General features: G+C 44.7%; 1 long non-coding RNA gene across 1 annotated transcript in view; it reads right to left on the bottom strand.

Moving 5' to 3' along the window:
• Positions 1–5,460, bottom strand: part of LOC144123138 (uncharacterized) — a 15,743-nt gene extending 10,283 nt beyond the window's left edge. Inside the window, exons 1-2 of the long non-coding RNA XR_013313018.1 lie at positions 5,428–5,460; positions 4,882–4,982 (exon numbers count right to left, since the gene is read on the bottom strand). This is a non-coding gene — a long non-coding RNA (uncharacterized LOC144123138). The remainder of the gene's footprint in view (positions 1–4,881; positions 4,983–5,427) is intronic.
• Positions 5,461–17,005: the final 11,545 nt, after the last annotated feature.

Raw genomic sequence — 17,005 nt, 5'->3', positions numbered from 1 at the left:
AGATAGATAGATAGATAGATAGATAGATAGATAGATAGATAGATAGATAGATAGATAGATAGATAGATAGATAGATAGATAGATAGATAGATAGATAGATAGATAGATAGATAGTAAAGAGGAGGAAGGAAAGGCAGGGATGTTAACCAGAAAGGGGTTCCGGTTGGCTACCCTGCACTGGGGAAGAGGGATTAGGGGACTAAAAGGAGTAAGAGAGAATAGAAAAAAGGCAAAACACACACACGCACAACGCTGTCACAATTTGTCACTGAATCCAGTCGCTCTCAAGTAGGCAAAGAGTGCCTTAATGTTACATTCACCTATCTGTCTGCACGGAAAATGATGGCGGTAGATACTCTTTCGCCGTAGCTCTGAGGTTGTTGCCCCTTCCTCGAAATATTTACTACAAATTCAACACCTATCACTGTGTGCAGGGTGCCAGAAATACGGATTCACGCGGTCATGACGAATGTTGTGTTTTTGACGTCGAATGGTATATTGAATAAAGACTTTTGGGTAGCCGTTCGTGATGAGTTATTTGAATATCGTGCGTTGTTCTTTTCTTCTTTCAAGTTATGTGCTGCAGTGTGTCTCAGCTCTTCTGAACAGCGTCTTCACCACTGATGTTTTATTGACTGTCGGGTGGTTCGAAGAGAAGTGGAGAAACCGGCCTGAGTGGGTTGGTTTGGGGTATACGCACAGAACCAACGCACAAAGACAAACGCCACCACCAAAATACGTCACTTTACCTCATGTCGGAGGTGTCAGGGAAACCATCGCCCGAATCCTGAAAAAATCAGATCTCCAGGTTGCGCACAAGCCCACAAACACTGTTGCGCTTTGCCTACCTGTTCCCAAAGACCGGCAGCCTAGCGAAAGAGCCCAAGGCATTGTCTACAAAATTCCATGCGCCCACTGCGACGCAAGCTACATCAGCGAAACCAAAACTTTCAAAGAAAGAATTCGGCAACATAAAAACGACGTCCCCAAATTCGCAAGAGAACGCAATCCAGTAGCCGAACATTCCGAGGACTCCGACCATAGAATCAACTTCGAACAAACCTGCATCTTCGGAATCGAAACAAATTACCACAAAAGGCTCCTTCTGGAATCGTGGCATATCCAAACCACCCCGAACAATATCAACCGCACAAAAGGAAACCTGCCCTCAGTATATGCTCAGGGACATCGCTCTTCAATTCAACGAAAAAAAGTCGCCATTGACCACCTCCATGCAGTGCGCCAGCATGACAACCAGCCTAAATCCCCTCCACCGCGCCTTTCGCGTCACAGCTGTCGTTCGTTTGACTCCCCCCTCTCCTCCCCTCCATGCTTAAAGACGCTTAGCTACTGCCCTCAGTCACCCCTGATGATGGATCCGAGTCGGCTTCGAAACGTTGGGTTGAAGTTAAAATTTTTGGTTGGAGTTGTGCAGTTTATTATAAGGTGCGCAGAGCGCGCGGTCAGGTGGTATTTTTAAACTCCGGGGGCTTTCGCTTTTCCCGAACTTAAACGGCCACGATAAGTTTATCTCGTTGAAAATGTCTGGGTTGGACAATATTTGTTGAGCTCCACAATTTTCCTAATGACGCCTGAATGTTTCAAGCTATATTTAAAAAGTTAATTAATTTACCTCGACTACTTATTTAAGTAGGACGATCAAAAAATGCTACCGTAACATTCGATAAGCTTCAACAGCATCCACGCGATTTCATTTTTGAAAAACGCTTATGTTTCTTCAAAATCTTGGTCCAAGTTAGCTGGGACACCTTGGATATACACCCCGAGAGGACACACATTATCTTGCCTGGTGAGGCACATTTTCGCAAAGACTATCGGCCCACAAATTGCCGCACAAGCGTCGCAGGGGTCGCTTTCAAATCTGCGGTCCATCTAGAACCGAATTGCTAGTCGCAACTTGCGTCAGTCATCGGTCAGGTGTAGAACTGTGAACGAACAAATACATGGGCCTCTATGGGAGCCGGTCGGCCCCTACGTCGGGTTCCTTTTCGCTTGTATGTTCGGGCCCGCAAGTGCGCATGGCGCCCTTACTGGTATAATGTTATCATGCTGTTCACACTTAAATTAAATATTTGGTGATTGTCTCTCGGCTAGAAGTTACCATAAACGAATGGACGACCGAAAATGGACCGTTTCACTATTCCACAAACGCGATTTCCAGCACCAGGTTGTTCAATGGTAGCTTGCAGTGCGCTGCAATTATGTTTACGCGGACAGCTCATTCGTTAAAGTGGAACTTTGTACGAATTAATTTCGTATTTACGAAAACGCACTTTGAACAAACTTCCAATATGTAATTGCCAGAAACGCGATTTCGAGCACTAACTGTTCAACACCAGCTTGAAGTGCGCTGCTATGTATGCTCTGGACGGATTAATTTCGTATTACGAAAGTACACTTTAAATGCATTGCCAACACGTCGTTTCCTGAAACGCGATTTCGAGCACTAACTCTTAAACGGCAGCTTGCAGTGTGCTGGAAATATGTTTACGCGGACAGCTAATTTGTTAAAGTTGAACTTTGGACGAATTAATTTCGTATTTACGAAAACTGACTTTAAACACACTCCCAACATGTCATTTCTAGAAACGCGATTTCGAGCACTAACTGAACAACACCAGCTTGAAGTGCGCTGCAAAGTATACTTTGGACGGATTAATTTCGTATTACGAAAGTACACTTTATATGCATTGCCAACACGTCATTTCCTGAAGCGCGATTTCGAGCACTAACTGTTAAACGGCAGCTTGCAGTGTGCTGCAAATATGTTTACGCGGACCGCTGATTCGTTAGAACTGATGTATACTTTTCACGAATTAATATCGTATTGGCGAAAGTACGCATTCTATACATTGCGAACATGCAAAGGCCACTTTCCTAAATGCGATTTCGAGCGCTGGATTTCTCTACGGCAGGAAAAGTGTGCTTCAAATATGTTTAAAAGGACTGCCCGTTTGTTATAATTGCTTTACACTTGAGATGAATTGTTTTCATATTTACCAAAGTACACATTTAATACACTGAAAACATACTAAAACCGCATGCACATTTTTTCACGTATTTGAAACATGCTCGAAGCATGCTTTAGATGACGTGTTTATAGAAAATTTTAAGAATATATTCTGAATACAAAGCATAAAACTTCAAAGAACCTATTTCCAGATTATTTTAGTGCATTCATGAGTGTAAAAATATGATCAAAATACATTATAAATGTCCCGCCGTGTATTCCAAACTTATTAACTTTTGTTAAAAAATAGCTGCATGGAGACCTTGAAGGAGAATACTTTGGATCAAGATAGCGAAACTTGGATAATTTTGTTACATGAGCATTTTTCTCGTACAGAGCGCACATTTATTCGCATCTGCATTGAAACAAATCATAAACCACCACCGCGCTTTTCATCAAGCACTGGTGCCTGGCTAAGCCAGAACTTTCCTTTTCATTGCATCGGGCGCAAAGCGCCACTCTTCTCTCCTACACACTCTCCGAATTTGTCGCCTCTTGATTTGTTTCTTTTGGGCTATTCTAAAGCCAAAGGAGCACCTAAACTAAAGAATAATTAGTGCATGCAAGAATATTGCGCAACAAACACTCCTGATAGTTTTGCAGCACACGAAGGCACAATTTTTGATGTGAACTGCTACCGCAAAAAAGTACTTCGAGCAGTATTTGTAAATTTGCTGCCCAGCAACACAGCAACAGAACATTGTAACGGTTCCGTTCAAAGAGTATGATAACGAGTTATTGCAAAAAAAAATTACCGGGGACACTTAAGGAACTCATGTGCCAGTAACACCACAGTGTTTCAGATCTACTCCAGTTCTATTACATTCCATCATTCCTCGGTTCCAACTATATTTTAAATGTATCCGAATTCGATTCCAATAATGTCCTATTTCTTTGCAACAAGTGCAGTTGTTACCACCAATATTGAACATCACTGGCTAACATTCTGTATATTCCCGCTGTTAGAATACATCACATAGAACATTCTGTATATTCCCGCTGTTCGAAGACATCACATAGTTTCAATTATTCGCAAGTTTTGTAACAACAATTCTTGAACGACGCCCGGGATTCGTGCCGGAGAGCTATTTGATGCTCTCGCATTAATAAACATTATTCCTTTGTTTTGCAGAAGTGCGGATTGTTTTATTTTTTTATGTGTAAGAAAGGGTGTTGCTTTTCCAATAATGTGCAAAGAGTCCTCTGTAAAAGCACATCTCTGTTCTAGAAACAATTATTATAGATTGAAACACAAGGAAACTGCAACAAGCTGTCGACCTCCGTCGTACAAACACGCGACTAAAGCTCAGCTATGCTTTCTGCTAGGTGACTTGGTTCATTTTTATGTTCGAACGCATGTAGCGCGACAGAAAAGATCGCGTACAGCAGATGAACGAAACAAAACGCCAGAAAACAAAAAGTCTAGAAAACGGAAACGTCACGAAATGTTAATCATCTGGTCGCTACAAAATTGCTATTTCCGGCGCTTGTCGCGCGCTCCGGTTTCAGATCACCGCTGTTTTAATGAAAAATGGGACCGTGCTTTTCCTTAAGTAGGAGCTCAGTACAGGTTGCTAACAGTGTAGGAAGAAGCTGGAAAATTACATGTTCTAGCTTTCCCGCATTAAATCATAAGTTAAACCGATTAATTATGAAGTTAACAAGAGAAACATAACAATTACCTAAAGAGAGTATACAAAAGATTGAGTTGCATTTAAGTCCTCACCTTCGCACAAAACTCAGCCACAAAGGAGTAGTCTATAGCTATTAAATTCTTTTGAAAAGCTTTATAATCACTGTTTTGCTTGTAGGACCGTGCAAAAGTTGTTAAAAAGGAAAAGACTACTCACCACGGCAGAATAATCTTCAGGGCAAGTAGAAACAAAACAAAAACCTGCCTATTCACCAGCATATTGAATGTTGAGAGCCTCTATTATTTCTTTCACTGTCACTGTAAAAAAACATAAAGCAAAATCAATACTTCATTAATTACGCTACTCCGAAAGCAGTACATACATTGCTGCTGCCTTTATCGCACTACCTTCGAAAAACTGGGAAAATTACTATTCTGCACGCAGCTCACTATTCTAATTAGCCTATATAACATTTCTAGCTGCAATATGCGTAACGTCATGGCGCGTGTTGGCCCAGGGGCTCGGAACATTTGGCGACAGATACTGATGATGAGGTACGTTCTTCTGAATAGGACGAGCGTGCATTGGCGCTTCCCAGACTTCTGAAGTTAGGGCTTCATTATGCAAAAGCAGACATCACGCGAGGCCATAAAGAGATGGTGGCTGTAATGTGAAGCTGTCGAGTCAAAATTATTAATCCTGCACATGCTACAACTGAAAGCGTAGGGAAGAAGAGAACCGTGAGCAATGCCATCACGTTACCCCTCACGACGTTTTCACTCCCACCGTCCAAATACAGAAGGGTCAGCCACGCTGTATATATATATTGTGAAGTGGGAAAGAGAAATTGATGACCGCACGTGCCGGAGAAAACAGAACGTTGTTATAAGGTTATTTTTTTTGTTCCTTGTCGCCATTGCTTCAATGAACAGGTCTACAAAAAACAGCCTCATGCATCACAGTGGCGAACAATTATTTTATATTTCTTCATATGACGGCGCCGATATATTGAGATGAGTGCTTACTAAGACGCTGAAGTAAAAATGAACTGCGGCCTGCAACACTGGTTGCGCTGTGTATTTCTCAATGGTTATGAGGAGCGCTTAACTCAGGAGACAATTGCTAGTGCACACGCCTATTTGGACACATCTCAACTTTGCAGAACTACAGTGCTTGCAGCAAGAGTCCTGCTGCCAGCTGCGTTCAGAAAAGCGCGTGACAGACAACGTATTTTCCAACAGCAGGTTGTCGCGTTTTATGACCAAGCGCAAGGCTGAAAATTCCCAGCGAAAATATTTTGTTTGCACAGACTTTTCATATCTCGCTCGTATACACAATTCTTCGTGGTATTCTATGCATAGCTACAAAGCTGAAGGTCTTTTTCGTCACAGATAACCAAGATTGGTGCTTGCAATACGACACTGCAGAGCAATATCGGTGGTAATATAATCGCGATATTTGTGAGAGCTGCACGCTTGCTTGTGCGAGCAGCGTGTTTGCTCAAATACGTTTTTTTCATATTTTATTAGCCTTACCATCTGGAGTAGGCGATCCACGGCCAGCACCTGAGGTTGTTTCAGCCTTCACGTCTTTTGTTGTTGAGCATTAGCTAATTTATTCCGCTATGGCGCACTCAATTCTAGCAGGCTGTGCTAGCTAGGTCGGCGCCAGTGACGCTATTTCGCCTTTCTGGCGCATCTTTGCGGTCTTCCGAAATCAGACTGAAACACTGTGCGCCTTCCGTGAAGAAGGTTCGAATATGCATCCACAGTGCCGCCCATTCGGGGATATTGCATTGTGTCACAGTGAGAAATTTGGCAGTCGTCCTCAAATTTTGAAGAAAGGAAGGAATATTGCACTGCTAGTCGACACAGGCATCTACTCAGTGGCGTTGCGACTCCAGGAATGGAGTACTGCTCAGTTGTGTGTTGCGGGCAATTTTCTTTATATTGAATTTTGCAAGACAATATAATGCGACATTCCCTTGATTTGCGAACGTAGGCACAAATTGCCGTGGCACGTTGTGCGCACCTTTATTGACGTTTTTCTTTTGTTGCTATAGAATCTCTTTTTTTTTTCGTTGTGTCTGTGAGTCTTTTTGACTTTTGCAGTTAGGAGCTTGGTAACAAGATGAGATTGCTGGCTGCCCGTTAGCGAGAGCCATGCATATTTTGAGAAATATAAACCAGATGAGCAGCGCCAACCAGTACACATCACTGCAAAGCGCACATGTGAAGCAACCTTCTTTGTCCGGTCTACGTTGATAGACTGGCCAGTTGCGGGCATTGCAACGCAGACTGCATAGTGTAGGTCAATCGGCACGTTCAGCAGGAAGCGACGTGTATTTATGGGCGTCACTAAACAAGCTCCAAAAACGTTTGCTTTTCTAAGGGTTCGAACGATGGTGAACGATTATTGAGCCAAAGCGCCGAGGATAATCGCTACCGAAGTAAAAAAAAATGGCATGGCTACCATTAATAATGGCGTAAATTCCTCTAGTTGCTTCAGTGCAATACGTAATAAGCTATCTGCCAAATGATATACAACTGTGCTGGATAACATGCTATATCTGTTTCTGATCTTCCCCGACACTGGTATATCTGGCTGCTTTAAGCCTAGCTTTGTATATCATAAAGACTATCTCAAAAATATTTAAAATCACTGCCAGGCGTTCTAAAACACCCAAAATTAAAATTTCAATGCATATTTCGCAGGAAGGACGATCTGTCGAATTCTATTATTTCTTTTTGTACCGCAATTCAACTGGTTACTACAGCTAACCGGGCGAGTTAGTGATGTTCTAATGGTGCAAAAGTGCGTGTTCGAAAAAAGTTTTTGGTTTTGCGCAGTTTAACGTGCTTAAATCGACTCAGGTTAAAAGGCACGCCGTTGTGAAGGCCTCCGGAAATTCCGACCGCCTGGGGCTCCTAAGCGTTTACCGACATCGTAGAGCACTCAGGCCTATAAAATTTCGCCTCCATCAAAATTCGACTGCCGCGACCAGGATCGAACCACCCGCAGCTTTCAGGTCAGCAGCCGAGTGTCATAAACATTGAGCCACCACGGCCGCTTGAAGAAAAAGAAGCAGCGCTCAACTATATTGCGACCCATTTCGTCACCATCTTTCACGCTACGGCCACCGCCGTAGTTCAGTAGTTACAGCGCTCGGCTGCTGATCCGAAAGACCGCGTTCGATCTCAGACGCGACGGTCGCATTTTGAAGGAGGCGTAGTGCTGGACTGGAGCCTTGTGTACTGTGCGACGTCAGGTTTAGGATTTAGGCTTATGGAGGTTTAACGTCTCAATGTGAGTCAGGCTATGGGAATGACACGCAGTGAATGGTTCCGGAAATTTCAACCGCCTGGGCTGTTTAACGTCCATTTACATCGCTGAGTACACGGGCGTCTGGAATTTCGCCTCTATCAAAATTCTACTGCCGCGGCAGGGACCCAGCACGCGTCTTTCGGGTCACAAGAGGAGCGCCGTAACCACTGAGCCACTGCGGCGGGTGCGCGACATCAGTCAACGTTCAATGCAGCAGATTTAGACCACCTGTAGCGTGGACAAACTTGTGCGACGTCAGGCCACGTTAAAGAACTACAGATGGTCGAAATTATCTGCAGCGTTTCACTAAGCCATCGCCGATAGTCTGGGCCGCTTTGGAACGTTAAAAACGCAATCGACGGCACGCGAATGATGGAAGCAACTAATGCTGCAGTTTAAATGCATCTGTATAATTCGCGTAGCAAGGAATAATTTTCACAGTCTGCTGCTCTGTTCATTTTTCTGATTTTTCCTTAGTTTTTCTATTCTTCATCGATTTCCTTTGACCTCCCCCCCTATTTGATACCCTCAGTCATGACTTCCTGTAAAGGTGTTTTGAATAAACAAATGATAAATAATAATGCTAGCATCTTTTCGCCGTTCAGTTATTCTGTATGCTGCATCTTCCATCCCTGGATGTGTGTGACATATTCTTGGATCCTCCCTTTCTTGCCTCAAGCCACTGCCCTCCAAAGACAGTGACCTGTCCCCTGGACGAACAAAGTGTCACCTGTCCTCCAGTGCCTTCTTGTTGCGCACTTCTTTCTAGCAGCTGAACCATCCTACATAATACATGCATGTGCTTGGTATATCTTGGACTGCTCCGAAATTACCGCACTGCTTGTGAATTATCTTGTCGACATTATCGGGTTATATTGCCACACCGATACATCCAGCGCTTCAGTGGGCTTGGCGGCATGCAACCTCTGGAATGACGTAACTGCTCGCAATTTCCGCTATTCAAATAACCAATTACATGGTCTATATGCTAAAACATCCTTTTATCGATCTGTTTTTGTGTTGCCGAGCCGATGACGCAGGTATTATATTTCTTGTGACAGTGCATGTATGTTGCTAAATTTATTACCGTTAGCCCGTGACGTTGAAACAAATCATGGTCCACCCGTCCAGTCTTACAACTGGTTGATGCTCTAAAAATGTTGAAAGGCCGACAGTCTGAGATCCTCGGGCAGTGAGAATCATCAAGTCCACCTTAGTGCTCCATGAACAAAGCTTTATTGACTTAAAAACTAAATTGCATAGGATTGAAGAGAATGGCGCCCCTTGAGCTGCAATGATGCCTAAGATAGGAGGCGTCGAATCCCCCACAAGCAATTCTGTGGCCAAGTTACGGAGACGGCTGTCCGTGTTGACGACGCAGCGTCGGAACAGCCTTATGTGCTATGGGTTCAAAAGATTCTGAGGGTTAATCTTGGAGCAGGTCTGAGTAAGCAGTATTTGGCCTCTGCAATGAAATCAGGAATAGATATACAACGCAAACAAATTGAGCGGTCACACATGCTAGGCAACCTCGGAGTTCACAATCCACGGCCAGTCATTGCCAGATTTGAAGAGTTCAAAGATAAGATTCTGTATATGTCAGGGAAGCTGAAAGCCACCCATAGCGCAGTTTTTGAGGATTTTTGTCCTGTGTTCGTCCAGCTCCCTGGCATCTCATTGAATGTAGAAAGGTTTGGGAGATGAATTTGAAACTTGGCTTTTAACAAACTGGTGTATGTTTTCAATATCAATTGTAACACAGTAAACGGATGCACGTTTAGCAAAAAGTTCTGACGCTCAAAAAGCTATTCATCGCCATGTTCCTCTTTAACTGTCCTGTTTACTAACATACGCAGCGTTATTCCAAAGAAAGATTATATGCGTAACCTCGCGTTTTGGAGTTCGTGCTATACTCTTCTGTTAACCTAATCATGGCTCAACTGACCTTTTATCGATTCCGAAATCTTGCCTTAGCTAAAAAACTTCGCCATCTTTCGTAATGAGAAAAATAATAACTTCCATGAAGGCAATGTGCTTATGGCTGCCAATTGTGTTCTGCATTGTATTCTAGTCAACCTATCACCCTCATTAAAATATTTGTATTTGCTGTAATATGTTGTAATCGCCCGCCGAACGCTGATGCATCTTTTGTACACCATATTCACGACGCTCTGAACAAGCCTGCTAAAACGTACCCGAACACATCAGTCCTCCTTTTCAGGGAATTCAACCTGCCCTCCATTCACAGGCCGGACCTTGCTTTGCAGTTGTCGAAAAATAACATTGCTAGCCAATTTGTCAACACGTGTCTCACTTTCGGATTAAGACAGCTTATTTCTCACCCAAAAACTACCACAGATCATTCTTCAAACATTCTTGATCTTATCTTCACTTTACATCCACAGAGCTTGTCCGCTGTTACACATGCGCAAGACCTCAGTTAACACGCAGGAAACCCTACATTTGCCTGTTCTTGCTCATGGGTAAAAATGTCAAAAAAGCAACTTACGCTTTATTACTGGGGTCGCCATCTAGCCTAAATAATGAATTAGCAACCTTCTCTGAAAGTTTAGCATCAAGTTATCAGTGTCACTCGAGCGAATTGAACCGGCTCCTTTTTAAAGCCTAGATGCAGCGGTTAATTAGAGTTTTCATCACAACTATCACATTAACCGAGCGCATGAAATCATCATCGTGTAAGCTGAACTTAAAACGGCTAAGTGATAAGATAAAGCACACTTCCCGCTGTACCAAAAATAACCCTCAACTCGCTTGTGCCAAATATTACTCTTTTCTAGCCACAATATGCACCAGTATTCAAAGAGATGCGAAAAATTTAATAACTTACCTTCGATCTCTCATAACAGTCCCAAGGAGTTTTCGAATGTATTCTTCCGATGAATCCAACGTTATACTCATTTGCGATTCGGATGGCTTGCCTGTGCTTGATTATGGAGTCGCTGATGTGCTGTACAATACATTTGTAGCGGCGCTATCATCGCCAGCGGCGCTGATGAAGATGAAGTTGGCGCGACCTGCCTCGCGCAAACCAGAAGCTCTGGCTCGTGCAACAGAGAACGCTTTCAAAACCGGCCTAGCCAGCAACGTCCACAGTCCACTCCACCGTCTCAGCAGCCGCGGCTACCGCGTCGTCCAATAAATGTGGTTCACCCAGCACATCTGATGCCACCGGACGACAGTTTCGACGCACGCAACGCCGCTCCCACCGGCTCTGCGCTCCTGCCCGTCCTGTCCCTCCACTTGGCCTTGCCGCTGCACGCCCCCTGTTCGCACCAGGCTTTCGGCAGTTTTTCATCGCCATGTACGCACCTACCATCACATCCGGTGAGCACCTTCAGCCGTGTCAACGCCCCTCGCTTCCTCGGCTGCCCGGCCTGCCCGCGTTTTCTGCCAGGGACCCCGTTTTGTGGCTGGCGCTGCTGGACTCGCACTTTCATGTCCACAACGTGTCCAGCCAGCTGCTGCACTATCAGCACGCCAGCCGCGAACTACCACCCGGTTTCCTGGCACAGCTGCGGTTGCCGCCTCCCGGTCCCGACATATACGCCGATTTCACGAATAGCTTGACGGCATATTTTGGCTTGGAGCTCCCGCCGATTCTCTGCGCTCCTGTTCCGGACTCAGAAACTGCGGCGCCACTCGAACCACCACCCCTGGCCGCTTCCCTACCCGAGCTGTTTCGGCTTTTCCTCCGCCCGCTCCTACGTCAGCGCCCCACCCCCCACCGGTCTCTCCACTATCGTCGCCACCGTATGTGCCCCCACTCACGGTTCGGCAAGTGCCACGCGAGGACGCAATAGTCTCTTACCAACCTTCTCAACCAGCTGCCTCAAACTACATCCCGATCTCTCTCAAGTTTGCTTCACCTGCCCCTATGGACGGCCATCCACTTGTGATCTCCCGTCCCACGGCCCCTCCTGCCCAGCCCTGCTTCCCAGCTGTGGCGCCTACCCTTCGGCCATCACCAGCAGCACCCTCCCTCGACCCGGACACGGACTCTCTTATAGTCCCACTATCGCCTGCTCCCTCAAGCCCAACCGCAGTGAGCACAACTGTCATTTCTGTCGCGAGGCCCGCATGCACGCCAGGGCCTTGCCGCACCTCACGCGCCAGCCGCAACGCCTGCCACACATCCCTACCAACCTGGCGCTTTCACCAGTGCCTGTGCCTCCGCGACAGACGAGACAGCCCTACCGTATTCTTCCCATTCCAGCAACTACCCCTCCGAACCTCCGGGCGCTGATCATGCCACTGGCGGGCACTGGCGCCCGGCCGATGCCAAGAGCGCTATGTCGACCTCAGTTGTCCCACCGACCTGTTTTGTGCATTCCGGTGCGCATCGACACAAAGCGCCCTTCTGAACTCGGTGCCACGTACATCCGCTTTCCCTGCGCTTGGACACCCGAGCGGCCGCAGTAGCGCAGTTCAGCACTCTGGCCTTCTGCAAGCCCAGACGCTTCGACTTCATCCGAGCTCTGCTACCCATCACCCGTGCTCTGTGCCTCAGTCCAGCTCAGCGCTTCCCCTTTCACCTGAAACTTTCGCGCACAACAGCGCCTCCTTCCCGTCTCCCAAAACCTCCTGCCACCGAGACACTTCGGCTTTCAACAGTGATTCTTTATGGGACACCTCCCAGCGCGCCATTCCTCACGTGAGCAGTGTGCCGTTCGCCTGTGCCTACTGGGACACGCATATTATGATTTCATCCTACTGCCCCGTGGACCTTCTTCGGCCACCGCCCTTCAGCCTTGTCCGACCTCCCGAGGCCTGAACCCAACGCCGGCGCCCCACTAGGATCATCGACTTTCGCTGCCCCCTGGACATTTTGTGCTCGCCCATATCTCCAGGTCCTTTACGGGACTTGAACATAACTCTCCGTTTTTTTTTCTTTATCGCGCATCGCGTCGTGCTAGGGAGAGCATCTGTAGCGGCGCTGATGAAGATGAAGTTGGCGCGACCCGCCTCGCGCAAACCAGAAGCTCTGGCTCGTGCAACAGAGAACGCTTTCAGAACCGGCCTAGCCAACAACGTCCACCGTCCACTCCACCGTCTCAGCAGCCGCGGCTACCGGGACGTCCAATAAATGTGGTTCAACCTCCACACACTTTTCCTCTTTTTTGCACCCATGAGCCTCTTGAATCTTAGCGACGAACATGCGCGCAATTAATAATTTCGACGCACATGCGCGCAATTAACCAAATTTTCTGGAACACGGAAACATTCAGGAAATAAGAGAGGAGGTTAATGCCTATCTGGTGGAATTCTCGCGATGGCTGAAAAAAAATTATGGCTTAATGCATAAAAAACTAAATTTTTTTATTTATTTTATTTACAAATACTGCAGGCCCTATTCGAGCCCAAGCAGGAGTGGGTACATACAACAACGTAAATTACCATTGCCAATTAGCAATTAAGAACACAATAAACATGTACATACATCATTGTAACACTATACGCAACAGAAATAAACATGAACGTAGATAGTATTCAGGCCCATCAACAAAAATTTAACCGATATTCAGGTCATGTTCGAAGACCATTACTTGGAAAAAGTAAAGGTTCATGAGTTCCTTGGAGTATGGTTTCACGAACATTTGTCTTGGAGTTATCATGTCAATCATCTTTTTTCGGAACTCGCGCGTTCTGTTGGATGCCTAACCAAAGTATCTGATATCTTACCTTTATGGCTGAAAAGATCAATTCATTACGCGGTTTTTTATTCCAAATTGTTGTATGGCATGCTTGTGTGGGGTACTACTACCAAAGGTAATTATGATAAAATACTAATTCCGCAGAAGTGCGTACTTCAAATCCTTGAAAACTACATAGGCCCAATAAAAAACCTAGCCACGCAACCTCTTTTCTCCAAATTTAACGTCCTTCTATTTATAAAAGCATACAATTTAAGGCTAATGCAACACATGTGCAAAAAACAGTTGTATTGATGACACCCACCATACTTCCTCAAGATATGAAATTAGAAACTCTAAAGGAAAGCTTAAGAAGTTTAGAACTATGGCAAACAGGGCATAGACTACCAAGTAGCCAAACTACTTAACCTACACGAATCTGATATTTACTTAAGCCAGCAGTCAAATACTTTTAAATGAAGATATCGGAAATTCTTGTTCCCCTCAAATGTGTTTTTAGAGCCATGAACAAAAGACAGGTTTCACTATAAACCTCTGTAGATAGCTATCAGGCAGTTTGTAATAGATTCTCTTTTTTGCGCTACACATTATAAGCCTCAATTCTACCAGATGGTATTATTAGAAACTTTCAGTAACGTCTTATTAGTTTTTTGCTTGGATTCTATCAAGTCTTAGTTTCGGTTGTACATGGATGTATCTGTACCCTCTTTACTTCGCAAAATCTCCAAAGTGTATTTGTAAAGTATTGCTATATTTTATTGTTTAATTTCCGTACTCTTTGTGTTGTAATTGAGAGTGCGGAAATATGTTTGTGCTATTGTAACCGCGTAAGTGTTTTATCTGAAGAAAATATGACTCTGCTGCTGCAGGCTGTAAATAAGTGTATAGGGGCTTAAGTCGCGTCTGGCTTCCGAGCCTTTATGCTTACGCCACCCGCAGGAAGTAACTGTATTATTTCCTGTAAATAAATTTCTTACTTACTTACTTACATAAAAAAATGGTAGTGGTATCGTCAAGTTAATAAGCTAATTAAAAATTCAGGACCAGTTGAGGTCGACGGTGCAAATGCTATAGTCTTAAACAACACTAAACATATATGCTGTTTAATTAAATCACGTATATTTCAGCAGTCACTTACTGCGGGTTATGTTCCAGCAGACTGGCGGATTGGCAAATTACCTCCTGTGTATAAGAAACACAAGATATTCTTCAATTTTTATCGACGCATCTCCATCACTTGCAACTGCTACAAAATCTCAGAATATGTTATCTGCCCGAGTATCACTAAATATTTAACATCTGCTTATTTCTTTCATCTGAAGTGACATGCTTTCTGCAAAGAAGATTCATGTGATACTCTGCTCGTGCTCTACCTCCATGACGCAATCTTTCATCGACCAGAACTCTCGATTGGATACTCTATGTTTAGAATACGAGAAAGCATTTCATAAGGTCCCCCTTAAGAACGTAATATTAAACTTTCAAATCTCAACTTTTGTCCATTTGTGTTTGAATAGATTCCAAGATTCCTAACCGCCAACATTATGTTTATGCACATTCATATTCATACGCAATGTCACCGGTCCTCTCTGGTGTGCCCCAAGAAACTTTTTTGGTCTTCTTTTCCTTGTCTATATTATTGATCTAGCTAATAACATCACTTCCAAAATTTTCCTCTTTGCTGACGACTGCATAATATATTGCCCAATAACAAATCACGTGGATGCCTCCAGCCTACAAGTACCAGAACGTTGTGACATTTTGCTCATGACGCTCAGTGTAAGCATCACTTCGCAGTTATCATTCCACCTGCGCTGTAGCTATGTATTTCCTACTCATTTTATTAAAAATAGCATTGTCCCCTCAGTGACTCGTCCAAACAATCATCATCATCAATATCAGCCTAACTACGCCCACTGCAGGGGAAATGCCTCTCCCATGTCTCTCCAATTAACCCTGTCCTTTGACAGCTGCGGCCACTGTAAGCCCGCAAACTTCTAAATCAAATACGCCGACGTAATTTTCTGGCTCCGCTGCTACACTTGCCTTTTATTGAAATCCACTCCGTTACCTTTCAAGAACAGCGGTTATCTTGCTTTCCCATTACATGCTCTGCCGAAGCCCATTTCTTCCTCTTGATTTTTACTAGGGTGTCGTCAACCAGCCGGTGCTTTATCTGTGGTTCACTCTACCCTCTTGCTATCTCTTTATGTTACAATTACCATTCATTTTTCTTTCATAGCTCGGTTCATTGTCCTCAACTTAAGCTGAGCCTTTTCCGTTAGCCCTGACGTTTCTGCCCTATAGGAGAGCACCGGTAGAATACAGGTGTCTACAGTTTTCTTGAGAAATGTAAACTGCCATTCATGGTCCAAGAGAACCCGCCTTATGCGCCCCACCCAATTCCTTTTCATTAGTTATTTCCCTCTCACAATCTGGATCAGCGGCCGCTGCCTGCCCTAAGTAGAGGTATTCCGTTACCTGACCCAGCACCTCGCTACCAAAAGTTAACTGCTGTTCTCTTGCTAGACTCTGGAACATTACTATGTTTTTCTGCATGTTAATTTTTGAAGCGACAGCTCAGCTCTGCCTTTCTAATTCATTTATTATGCTTTGCAGCTCATCTTCTGAGTGACTTAGCAAGGCAGTCATCAGCGAATTGCAAATTACTAAGGTGTTCTTCATTCCCTGAGCTGTTCAGATTTCTGTGGTTTAACTTGGATACGTTATGTAAGCATCGTAACGCAGCTAATGGTGCACTACGGAATCTACATGGCAATCTGGCGCTTGCACCACTTTGTTTTAAATTGCTTGCCTAGAAGGCTACAACCTGTCCTAAACTAGAATATTCAAAATCTATTTTTGACCCTCATATTAGCTAGATGTATTGTATCTGATTAATCTTACATCAGCGGTAATACAACATTAAAAGCGCAGCTTTACCTTTTTGTGGCCCTGTTAGACAACCAGTGGGGCCAGATAGGCAGTGTCAAAATCGGTGACTGGTGGTCTTACTGCTAGCGCACTAAATTTTTTTTTCTTGCCCTAGCCTGCAAACGAACAGTGGCCACACCCGATGAGAAGCAGGCCCTGGCTCACATGTAACACAGAGCCACACAGAACACAATAATCAGTGGTTTTCGGGAAATTAAATGGCGCAGTAACTGCCTCGATCTCTTCGCGATGGACACCTCACCCGCGTCGTGAGTGAAGGGAGGAAGCTGCGAGCGAAAAAAGAGAGAGAGGTGTCGTAGTGGAGGCTCCGGAAAAATTTCGATCTCCTGGGGACCTCTAACGAGCAAAGAATCGCCCAGCACACGGGTGCCTTTTGCGGTTCGCCTCCA

Source organism: Amblyomma americanum, chromosome 3 (genome assembly GCF_052857255.1).
Source record: "Amblyomma americanum isolate KBUSLIRL-KWMA chromosome 3, ASM5285725v1, whole genome shotgun sequence".
In the NCBI taxonomy this organism is placed as follows: Eukaryota; Metazoa; Arthropoda; class Arachnida; order Ixodida; family Ixodidae; genus Amblyomma; species Amblyomma americanum.
The sequence above is the reverse complement of the archived record's forward strand: the minus strand, read 5'-3'. Positions and strand labels throughout refer to the sequence as shown.